The sequence below is a fragment of the Schistocerca serialis genome, chromosome 9 (genome assembly GCF_023864345.2).
Source record: "Schistocerca serialis cubense isolate TAMUIC-IGC-003099 chromosome 9, iqSchSeri2.2, whole genome shotgun sequence".
Lineage (NCBI taxonomy): Eukaryota > Metazoa > Arthropoda > Insecta > Orthoptera > Acrididae > Schistocerca > Schistocerca serialis.
In genome coordinates this window covers 457,074,688-457,087,235 of record NC_064646.1, presented here as the reverse complement: position 1 = coordinate 457,087,235, position 12,548 = coordinate 457,074,688, and positions in this window count along the sequence as shown.

Genomic DNA, 12,548 nt, shown 5'->3' with positions numbered 1-12,548 from the left:
CGATCCAAGTCACCATGGGTTCAGATATTAGTTCACCGAGGAAATTAAAAAATGGCCTACCTCAAGGATCGGTGCTTGCACCACTCCTCTTCAATCTCTACATTGCAGACATACCGGAAACAAGATCAAAGAAGTTTGGCTACGCCGATGACTGGGTCCTTGCAACGAGAAGTCAGTCATTTGAAGGGGCAGAGGAGACCCTAACAGCTGACTTGGAGAAGATGGGAGAATATTTCCGAAAATGGCACCTGCAACCTAACGCCAACAAAACAGAAGTATCATGTTTTCACCTAAACAATAAAGCGGCTAAGAGGGAGCTCAGAATAAAATTCGAGACCACATGGCTTACCCACAATAAAACCCCAAAGTAACTAGGTGTGACCCTCGATAGAACACTCTCTTTCAAAGGTCACCTAATGAAAACAGCAGAGAAACTAAAAACAAGGAATAACATTCTACAGAAGCTCTGTGGAACGACATGAGGAGCGGCAGCTACTACGTTACGGACATCAGCCTTAAGTCTCGTCTTCTCAGCTGCCGAATATTGTGCGCCGGTATGGCTAAACAGCCCCCACACCCATAGAATCGATGCACAGCTCAATAACACAATGAGAATGATCGCTGGTGTAATAAAGACTACACCCGTGGAATGGCTCCCAGTACTAAGCCACATACCACCCCCTAACCTACGCCGCACAAACGCTCTTATAAGAGAGGACAAAAAGATAATGAGCAATCGGAATCTACCCATCAATGAGAATTTTGAAGATGCCACCCAAAGCCGCCTCCGCTCCAGAAGGTCACCCATCAGAACCGCAATAGCCACATCTGTAACAGAGGAAGAATTCAACATAACCAGCGCCTGGCACCAAGAATGGTCCTTAAAGAACATCAGCAAACTTCCATGTATCTCCCAGAAGCCTCCAGGTTTTGACTTATCACGCAAAACCTGGGCAACTTTAAACAGAATTAGAACTAAACATGGCAGATGCGCCTATTCCCTCTACCAGTGGGGCATGACAGAATCCCCGCTATGTCAATGTGGAGAAAATCAAACTATCCAGCACATAATAGAAGACTGCCCCAGGACAGCCTATGATGGGACTCCAGAAGATTTCCTGATGGCGACTCCAGAATCAATTGCATATATTAACTCATTAGATGTTTGTTTGTAATTACTTCCAAACTACTATAACTTTGTATAACTACTGTAACATGTGTAATTTTGTATAATTCTGTATAACTATTGTAATAACTGTAAGAATATCTAATGCCAAATTATTACAATTTTGCATATTGATTGTAATAACAATTGTGTCTAAATGCCATACGCTAAATAAAATGCTCACAGGGAGAGACTTTTTGTTCGACGTAGTGTTTTGTTGTTGCGTTCTGATAATGATCAGTCCAGAGTCGTGGTCCCACGTTCGTTACAGTCCTCTGTTTTACGGCTTCTTCACCAAGGACATTGGGGTATCGTGCGAACGAAAGAACTTGCTCGTCAGCACTGTACTTGGTTCGGAATCGATGCTGCGATTACGAATATGTGCTCTTCTTGCATGGCGTGTGCCGAACAACAATCCGCACCACCGCGGAAAGTCTTTGCATGGCCAAAAGCCACTTACCCTTGGCAACGCTTGCACATCGATTTTGCTGGTCCATTCTGGAATGCTCGATGGTTGGTTCTGGTAGATGCCTTCAGTAATTTTCCTTTTGTTGTCCGGATGTCTTCCACGACGTCCTCTGCCACCATCCAAGCGTTGTCTGCTATCTTTTGCACTGAAGGTCTTCCCACACACTATTGTTTCCGACAATGGCCCACAATTCATGTCCGCAGAATTTCAGTCATTCTGCAAGGCCAATGGTATTCAACATCTGACGTCCGCGCCGTTTTCGCCACAGTCAAACGGTGCCACTGGACGATTGGTCAGGACTTTCAAGTCGCAGATGTTGAAGTTAGAAGAGTCGCATTCTCGGGAGGACGCGTTGTTGCTCTTTTTGTCATCGTATCGCTCTCAGCCCCGAGATGGTCGCTCGCCGGCTGAGTTGCTCCACGGTCGTTCTCATCGCACCTTGATGTCTTTGCTGCATCCGCCGCATCAGGTTCCTGTGCAGCGGCAGTCTTCTGCTTTTGCTCCAGGCGACGTTGTATTCTATCGCAACTATCGAGGTTCACGGCGTTGGCTCGCAGGGCGCATTCTTCGCTGCCTCGGCCGCGCGATGTATTTGGTTTTGGGGGCCTCAGGTGAGGTGCGTCGGCATCTCAATCAGCTGCGCCTCTGTCGTCGCACGGGTTCTGCCGCTCCCCGTCTGCTTTCAGCGACGGTGCCGTCCGGTCAGCGCCCTGGGGACCCATCTACTGGCTCGCCTCATCCCCAGGTGTTACCGACGATGCCTTCCATTTTGCCCCATGGCGACGCGCCGCCGCAGCCGCCGCCGCCGCCGCCGCCTGTCCTCCAGCCGGCGCCGCCCGCAGTGGACGCTTCGCTGCAGCCGCCAAGCGCCCCCCTGGGTCACGCGCCGCCGATCGCTTCCCGTGACCAGCCGTCCTCCGCCATGGAACTCTTGCCCGCTCCGGACCACATGGCGTCTTCGCGCGTCGGGTACCCCGACGCAATGGAGATCGACCCTTCGGCCACTCCTGTCTCTTTACGGGCGCATACACCGCATGTTGACGTGCACCCTGGACTAGGTTTTCAGGCGTATCCTAGCTCCCCTCGGACCGAATGGCCGGATGCGGGTGGCACAGCCTCGCCTGTTGTTAGGCTCCCCACCTCATCGCATACGTCAACAGGGGGTCCTCCCCACGGCGGGCGGAAGCCCTATAACACGACCGTTCGCCGATTTGCGGGGGAGGAATGTGGTGTCACCGCCAGACACCACACTTGCTAGGTTGTAGCTTTAAATCGGCCGCGGTCCATTAGTACATGTCGGACCCGCGTGTCGCCACTGTCAGGGATCGCAGACCGAGCGCCACCACAAGGCAGGTCTCGAGATACGGACTAGCACTCGCCCCAGTTGTACGGACGACGTAGCTAGCGACTACACTGACGAAGCCTCGCTCCTTTGCCGAGCAGATAGTTAGAATAGCCTTCAGCTAAGTCAATGGCTACGACCTAGCAAGGCGCCATTAGTAACATTGCATGTATCTAAAGAGTCTCACTTGTATCGCCACAATCTCCAGATGTACCAAAAGGATGGATTAAAGTTAAGTATTCCAGAAGCTACGTACTTTTCTTTATAGCATTCATTACGTATCCTGTTTGAGACCTCACGCCATCCTGCTTTAGCTTAGTGCGTGTCTTTCGGCTTCCTCTCATTGTGTCTAGGCTGTCTTGTCCAGACACAACACATATGCCGACGATATTCTTATTGCTAAACGTTCTTGGAGTGAGCATAACAAAACTTTGGATTCATTATTACGTATTTTTGCAAGAGTTGGCATTAAGTGAACTTGGAAAAATCTGAATTTGGTCGTTCTCAGGTGAAATTTGTTGGTCATATTTCTACAGAAGGTATTCTTCCTAATCCAGAGAAACTACACGCTATTCGTAATTGTGCTGTTCCTACTACAAAACGTGATGTTCGTAGTTTCCTTGGTGTCTGTAATTTTCTTAGACGCTTTGTTAGATTTGGACAATTTGGCCACACCTCGTTTATGTGAACTTTCTGGAAAGAAATCTAATTGGTGTTGGGATGAGGAAGCTCAATTAGAATTTGACCAACTTCGTGATGCTTTAGTTTCTGCTCCACTTCTTTCACACCCGGATTTATCTAAAGATTTTTGTTTGGCGACGGGCTCATCATACAAAGGCCTGGGTGCACACTTATTTCAAGAGATAGAAGAAAACGGCGTTGTAGTACAGAAAACTATTTCAGTTGGAAGTCGTGTTCTCTCTAAATCAGAAAAGAATTATTCGATTACGGAACTTGAACGTCCCGCACCATTCCGAGCTGGGATGCCGCGGGAGGCAGACGTGTGTTCTGATGCGACGGGTGTGGCGGATCGCCGTCCGGCGGAGCTTGCTCCGTCGGCGGCCCCTTCCGGCCCCCAACCTACAACGACCACGCACTCGACGACGGTGACGACTGGGCCTACGAAACGGACGAAGGCAGCCGCAGCCGGCGGCGTTATTGCGCTGCCTATGACCGCCGCAATCTGCACCTCCACCATCACCACCACAACCATCACATCCACAATCATCTGCCCCTCCCCTGCCACTCCCGGTCGCAGTTTCATTGATGCAGTCATCAATGAAACTGCACCTAGGGCGATTAGGGAAAACTGCGCATCAGGGCCCCCTTCATGTGGGACAAGCCCGCGTGCGCCGCGTTCCAGATAGATCCCGCTAACCCCCCCCCCCCCCCCCCCCCCGCCAGACCGCCACTCGACATGCCGGACTTAAGAGGACGCCATATGCGTTCCTAAACCGCATCCGGCACCCAACGACGACATCGCGTCGTCAGTGATGTCAGACGCTGACTTAATGGAGGGACTGGAAGAACAGCTGATCGCCCTCCGCGACGACGCAGAGGAGGGGGGCCAGCAGGTCGACCCTGTTCGGCGTCAGGCCCTCCTCTACCCGAACATGGCTGCCGCGGCCGATGACAGCGATGACTGGAGCGCGATGGAGTTTGATGACGACCATCGGCGCCCGGTCGCTGAGCGTCGGAAGCGTCAGTTAGCCACCTCATCAGACTCTGAGGCCACCCAGCCCGCTGAGCGCGGACTCTCCAAGAAGAAAAAGGCCATTGTTGACGCGGAGGGCTTCCAGGTGCCGCGCAAAACGGCACCTCGTCGCCAGTTCACCACGTCATTGACGGACGTACCCGTCAGCAACACATTCGCGGCTGTTGATGGTGCCGCAGACACCCCACCCACTCCCCCGCCCCCCGCACCAGCCACCCCTCCTGCCCCCCCACCCATCTACACACAACACAAGGGACCCTTCTAAGAGCTTTTAGGTATCCTAACTGCCCACATCGACCACCCCTTCCGTATAAAATGGTCAGGTAACGATAACTATCGCCTATATGTCCAATCCCCCGCAGACCTTGATAAGACCCTTACCATCCTCAGCACGTTCAACATAGGCTTCTCCACCCCCCCTAAAAGGACCCGCCGCCTCCGGGTTGTTATCATAGGGCTCCCCATGGAGTACTCTGATGAGGACCTGAGGAAGGGACTTACATCATTGAACATCACCACAACAGTTATATCCAGGATCATTTCCCCTCGAACCTGACGCCCCACCCCACTCTCCTTCGTCTCCGACCCTGACACGCTGGAGAACCGTCCCCTCCTAACCCGCTCGCTCCTCGATCACGTTAGCGTGACGATGGAGAAACCGCGCTCCAAGAGGATGACCCTGGTATGCTATCGCTGCCAGGGACTGGCGCACTTCGCGGATGACTGCACCCGCGAGGTGCGTTGCGTGAAGTGTGCCGGTGGTCACGCCTCCTCAGAGTGCTCTAAGCCCCGAGACGCCCCCCCCCCCCCCGCCTGTGCCCGCTTTGGAGGTAATCACACGGGCAGTTACATGGGCTGCCCAAAAATCAAATCATTCAAGGCAAGCCAGAAACGATTTGCAGCGCCATCGGCGGCGGCCCGCCCGGGCACCAGTTACTCTGGTGCCCTGGCGGGGTCGGCGCCGCGGGCCCACCCCTCCCATGCGTCTCACTCCCATCCCGCCCCTCTGGGCTCCTACCCACCCCCCCTCCTCTCCAACCCTATCCCCCCCCCCCCCAACAGCTTTCCCTCACCTCCCTACCCAGCAGGTGTCAAGCACTGCTTCCCCCTCCCTACGGCGGGTGTCACACTCCGCTGTTCCTTCCCCATCCCACCAGCAGGCGTTAAGCACTGCTACCCCCCTCTCCCACCTCGGTACAGTCCCAGCAGCATCCTTTCCCACCCCATCCTCTGCTCCCACCCACCTCAGTGACCTCATCACTCACGTTGTTGAAGCACTGACCTCAGCAATCTCCACCACATTCAACTCCCTCCTCCAAACCATCCCACACCAACTTGCCACCGCCCTCTCCCAATCCATGTCCCCTGTCACCACTACCACTCCCATTCCAACCAGTCATGGCTGTTAGACATCACGGATTGACAGGCGTGATCTGGAACACCAATGGTCTCCCCAAACAACAGGGTGAGTTCCGACAGTTCCTCATTGATGAGAGGGTTGATATTTGCCTTGTTGCAGAGACGCACCTCAAACCCGGTGTTTTTGTCCGTGTAGCAAACTACTCCTGCTACAGGACAGACAGGCCCACCGCCTATGGTGGCATGGCGGTGTACGTTCGTAACTCCCTCCGCCACCACCCTATTCCCCTCCCCCCACTTAACACTGTGGAAGCCACTGGCGTCGTCGTCCACACGGTGAGGGGTCCCATCACGTTTGTGGCTCTTTATAGACCACCACAAGGCCTTCTAGAAACACCGGACTATGAAGCATTACTGTCGCTCGGCAACGACGTCTTTGTTGGCGGTGACTTCAACGCCAAACATGCTGCCTGGAACAGAAGATTAACAAACACATCAGGTCATCGACTCCTCCGGGTCGCTGAATGGCATCATGCCCGCACCATCGGCCCGCACGACCCCACCATTTACCCACCCGCATCGCTCTAGCCTCCGACCACCGACCGGTCATCTGTTCCATCGATCTCATTGGAACCCCGACCATGCCGGGTGAAGGCCTGAACATCCGCAGTATTGACTGGCAGTCCTACCAGAGACGGGTCGAAGCAGCCCTACCCACAATCCCTGCTGCCGATCAAACGGACGCAGACCGTACCCTCATACACCTCACCACCATTGTCCTAGATGCTGCAACAGCAGCGACCCCTCACCGTCCACACCGGCCCCCAGATCATCTGCGTCCACTCCCCCACCATATCCTTGCCCTCATCACAGAGAAAAACCGGACCATCCGAAAATGGCAGCTCACTCGGAACCCGGCAACCAAGCGCCTCATCAGTAGACTGCAGCGCCAAATCAAGGCTGCGGTGCAAGACCACCGCAATCAGGCATGGGAGAACAAAATCTCTGCCATTGACCTAAGTGACCCGTCCGCCTGGCGGCTCACAAAAAGCCTCCTGAGGCGAGGGCAACGGATTCCCCCACTCCAGGTCGGCAATGACTTTGTGTCCGAACCAGACGCCAAGGCTAATGCCTTGGCTGATGTCTTCGCCCACAACTTCACCCCGGTCAATGACCCCGTTGACCCCGACCATATTCGCCTGGTAACGGCACGCCACCCTCAACTCCTTGCCGTCCAGGACCCTGAGGATGAAATCATCCCCATTAATGAAGAGGAGGTAGAACTGCAATTGCGGCACCTCCAATCCAAGAAAGCTGGCGGCCCCGACAAGCTGACGAATGCCCTCCTCAAGCAGCTACCCCCAGCTACTATCCCCATCCTGACGGCCACTTTCAACAACATCCTCACAACCAGGCAATATCCCACTGCCTGGAAACATGCTGAAGTGGTCGCCATACCCAAGGCTGGGAAGGATCTTCGTTCCCCTGCCAGCTATTGCCCCATCAGCCTCTTGCCCGCCATCTCCAAAGTCTTCGAGAGGCTGTACCTTAAACGACTGCTCATCCACATTGCCTGAGAACGAGTCCTCCCTGATGAGCAGTTTGGCTTCAGGCAGGGACACGCAACCACTCACCAACTCCTGCGCCTTGTAGAAGAGGCACTGGACGCCATAGAACGTAGGGAGTACTTTGGGGCCATACTCCTCGACATGTCCAGAGCGTTTGACTCGGTCTGGCACGAAGGGCTGCTCTACAAATTATTTTCCCTCGGCTTTCCAGTGTCCCATGTACGGCTAATAGCCATATACCTGGAAGGTCGCACCTTCCATGTCAGGATCCCAGATGGGAAATCTACACGATGACGAATCAGAGCAGGAGTACCACAAGGCAGCGTACTTGGACCGCTACTCTACTCCCTCTTTACAGCCGATCTGCCCTCTGCACCGAGGGTACATTTAGCTCTCTACGCAGATGACACTGCACTCTTCTCTCGTTCTCGGAGTGCGGCAGGTCTTCAACAGCGGTTGGGCTAGGACCTGGCGTCTGGCATTTAATCCCTCCAAAACCCAAGCCCTTATCATCTGCCGACGCCGTATTCCCATTCGGCTCCCTCAGGTGACGGTCCTTGGTACCCCAGTCCCCTGGACTCGAACTGCAAAGTACTTGGGTGTTACCCTGGACCAATGCCTCACCTGGCGCCCCCACATCGACGAAGTGTGTTGTAAGGCAATGGGGCGGCTATGCCTTCTCTACCCTCTCATCAACCCAACCTCTTCACTCCCCACACACCTTGCTGTTAGACTGTACACCTCGCTTGTTCGCCCCATCCTTGATTACGCGGTGGTGGTGTGGGGCAATGCTGCCCCCACTCACCTCCGCCGACTCCAAACCGTCCAGAACCGAGCTCTCCGGCGTGCCCTCCGCCTCCCCTTCGACTTCCCAACCCAAGAGCTCCACATCCGGGCTGTAGTGCCGCTCCTTCGTACCCGCATCCTATCTGCAGCCAACTCCTTTTACCAACAAACCCGTCACTCTCCTAATCCCTTAATCCTTTCCCTGGGTACCCGTGTTCACCGTCTAGCCACCACTCGATGGCCTGACCTTTTATTTCGCCCCCCATGACTTCACATGCAATAGCTATCTCACCTCATGATAATTACTCTCTCTCACAGCATAGACCATCCCCCCCAACACGTCATGTCGTTCACTCCCCAACACGCCACCACCCCAGACCCACAATCCCTAATGTTGGCCTAATCACGACAGGCCTTCCTTTTTTCACTCCTTCATCTGTCACCCTCTGACTTCTTTCTCTCTCCCCGCCCCCCCAACCCACCACTCCAAGACCGACTGCCACCACCATCAAGACGCCGCTACGAAGAAGAAGAGGCCAGGACAATAGCCTTTCGTTTTCACTATCTCTCACTATTCCTCCTCCTCTCCTTTATTCTGTAACTTGGTCGTAATCCCCGGCCAGTCAATTGGGCCATTCATTTTCCCATTTCTTAAACTATCACTCTGACTATCCTTTCAACTTAAAAAAAAAAAAAAAAAAAAAAAAAAAAAAAAAACCACCAGCACAAACGTCAAGTAACAACAACAACAACCGCCATGTCACCCCACATTCTCACCACATCATTTAAGAAGGTGAAGCGCATAAAGCGCTAGTACTTCGTCCCCAGCTGAGGGTTCAGCCCTCCGTCATGTGCGTCGTCGTCGTCTGAACTTGAAGCCTTGGCTGTTGTTTCGGCTTCCACAAAATTTAGCATCTTTTTATATGGCAGACATACAAAGGTTTACACCGATCATCGAGCTCTGGAATTTCTTATGTCAACAAAATTAACACATGGAAGATTGTCACGATAGGCGCTGTATCTACAGGAATTTGATTTTAGTATTGTTTACATACAGGGTTCTTCAAATATTATTGCTGATGCTTTATCACGTGCACCTATGAGTTTGAAACAAAGTGCTGAGGAGGACTGCAGAGAAAACAATTATTGTTTGATGTATATTCAAGGTGTTGCGTTTGAAAATTTTATTTCGTCTTCGCTCCAGGACATCGCTAAAAAGCAAAACAAGGATCCAATCTGGAAGGACATAAGGAGAAGTGGAGAAGAAAAGAAAGCGTAGCGATTAGACAGTATTATTTAGTTCGCAATGATATTCTTTTTAAACGAAAATTGGTTGACAACTCTGGTTAGTTTGCATTCCTGATGAGTGGGTTAATAAATTGATTTGGTACACACATTTCAGTTATGCACACTTTGCTCCCAGAAAATGCTTTCATAAATTACGAGAAAATTGCTACTTTAGTAATATGGAAAAACGTATTAGATTTGTTCTTGCCAATTGCAAATTATGTCAAAAGGCTAAGCCGCCAACTATTTCTCACAGAGCACCGTTGTTTCCTATCATTCCAGAGAAATTAAAGGAGATGGCTGCAGTCGATTTGTTCGGTCCAGTGGTTCGTTCTACTAATGGTTATGCGTACCTTTTGGTAGTAGTGGAATTGACATCAAAATATGTGTGTTTTACACCTTTACGCAAAGCAACAGCTCGTTCACTATCTAATGCTTTCATAAAGCATTTTGTTAAAGAAGTGGGTCACGTTGATAAAGTTATATCAGATAATGGATCACAGTTTCGCTCTAAAATTTGGCTTCGTATTCTACGGCGTCGTAAGATTAAACCAATTTTCATTTCACTTTTTCACCCTCAATCTAACGCTTCAGAGAGATGGATGAAGGAAATCAATAAATTGTGTAGTCTTTTTTGTCATCATAATCACAGAACGTGGGATCAGTATCTTCATATTTTCAAAACATTCTGAATGAACTCCCTAATGATTCAACTTCTTTACCGCCTATATTGATATTAAAAAATGAAGCACCGACAAATCGTGTTTCTGAAATCGTTCCTTTTCCGCCTACACGGAAGCTGCGGCATTCTGAAGTTGTCAACCTGGTTCTACAAAGTATTGCATCTGCGGCTGCTAGAAGAGAGAAATCACCTAAACGTCCTCGTCGTTTAAAAACTTTGTCAATTGGTCAAAAGGTGTTAATTAAGTCTCATCGTTTGTCTCACAAAGGAAAAGGCTTGTGTCGCAAATGTTTTCTGTTTTATAACGGTCCATACAGAGTTCGCAAAATTATTCATGATAACAATGTTGAAGTAGAAACTCTTAAATCACGGCGCTCTAAGGGAATACATCATATATCGAACATTAAAATTTTTGTGGAATGACATACTCGTATTTTTGAGAAATTAACAAGTTACACGTAAACACGCAGAGAATACAAGGATACCGCGCCGTGTTTTAGCGGCGGCACATACACAAAGCGACAGTCAATCTGTGCGCCGCACAAGGTAGTCGTTAACCGCAAACAATTACTTTCTACGTCACGCTTACCTACAGCTGATCGAGCGTAGACAAATACACAGTCTAATTTCTCCGATTAAATTCAGTATAAAGCTATAGTGACACGATAACCTATGTTATTAATGTTCAGTTTTTTCCAGGATACAGTTGCATAAAATATTTAAGAACTTCAGGTAAATTCTGTGTGTGTCCCACGTTAAGAGGACTTGCTATCGAGAAAATTTCAGGAAGATTGTAATTTCGAAGAAGAAGGTAATAAACTAAAACGGTAACTATTAATTGAGTTTATTTTTCAGGTAACATATTTCTACTTAGGTATGTACTTTATACGTAATTTGCTGCTCGCGATTACGTGATTTATACTTTGTGTTAACTGATTTTGACAATATTTTTTTAATTAACAGGGTTGTTACATATGTATATTATGCATCGCTTGGCTACTATGCTTTTTCACTGATGTCATATTTTTTATTACGTGCCTGCTGTGCCTATTTATTTAAATTATAGTTGTCACCTGATTAGTTGTGCTGATATGGTTATGTATGTAAGTTATACTTTGTGATTTATCTGCTTGCGCCTTCATGTTTACTTATCGAGATTACATATGAACATTTACTTGCTTATGCTGATATGATGCTAATAACCTATTTATTATGTAAGATTTATATTTGCTGCTTTGCGTATGGATTGCATATTTACACATTTCTGTTTTGTTGTCATAACTACTCTTTAATTTGGTATATAGAAATGCTTATATACTGTGTACAAATATGGAGTTTAGGTTACACTATGGTATTAATTATAGATTGTTCGCTTGACAGAGCCTCGTTGTAGGGAATGTGCTGTACCCACTTGTTGACATTCTGTTCTCTACTGGTATATTTACTCGCTATTGCATGTTTTGCTTACGCTCAGTGCTTTATATTTCAAGATGAGAAAATGAACTGCTATAATTCTACGAACTACATTGGTACAAGAAGCTTCATTGAAGTCACATGAGCTGGAGGTTTTATGGAAGCTGTAAAAATTTATGGTAATAGAAAAAAAGCTAACGACATGAAATACCAACACTAGCTTTAGACCATTGACAGTTATTAAACTGCATTCTTCGTGAGCAATTTAAATAGCAAGTGACACTTGACAGAAAGAAATACTTCACATATTTGCTTCTGTTTTGCCATGGTTCTTGAAGTGGTGTACACACTGTGAAATATTACGATTTATTCATTCAAAGTCTTATGTGATCATTCATACTACGTACTCGCACCTACTTACTGAAAGTTATTCAAACTGAAGACTGTTAGAGGTCATGATTTCTTTTATTTTATGATGGACAAGGTAACCAAAATATATTTATAATTCATAATGAGTAGAAGATTTAGCTCAAGTGGATTACACAGAGGTTGTGTGTGGACATTGTGTCTTCGGGTTGTATGGGAGGATGAACTGAAGTTTGCACTAGGATTTTATCTGTACTTGTTCGAGGAGACTGAGTAGAGGAAAGAGTTGTTATGGAAGTGAAATGATATTGGTGATAAGGTTTATATGTATTGACGTGTTGAAGAGGTATTATTGAAGTATTGAGATTGTGTGATGATGATTATTATTGGAGTTTTG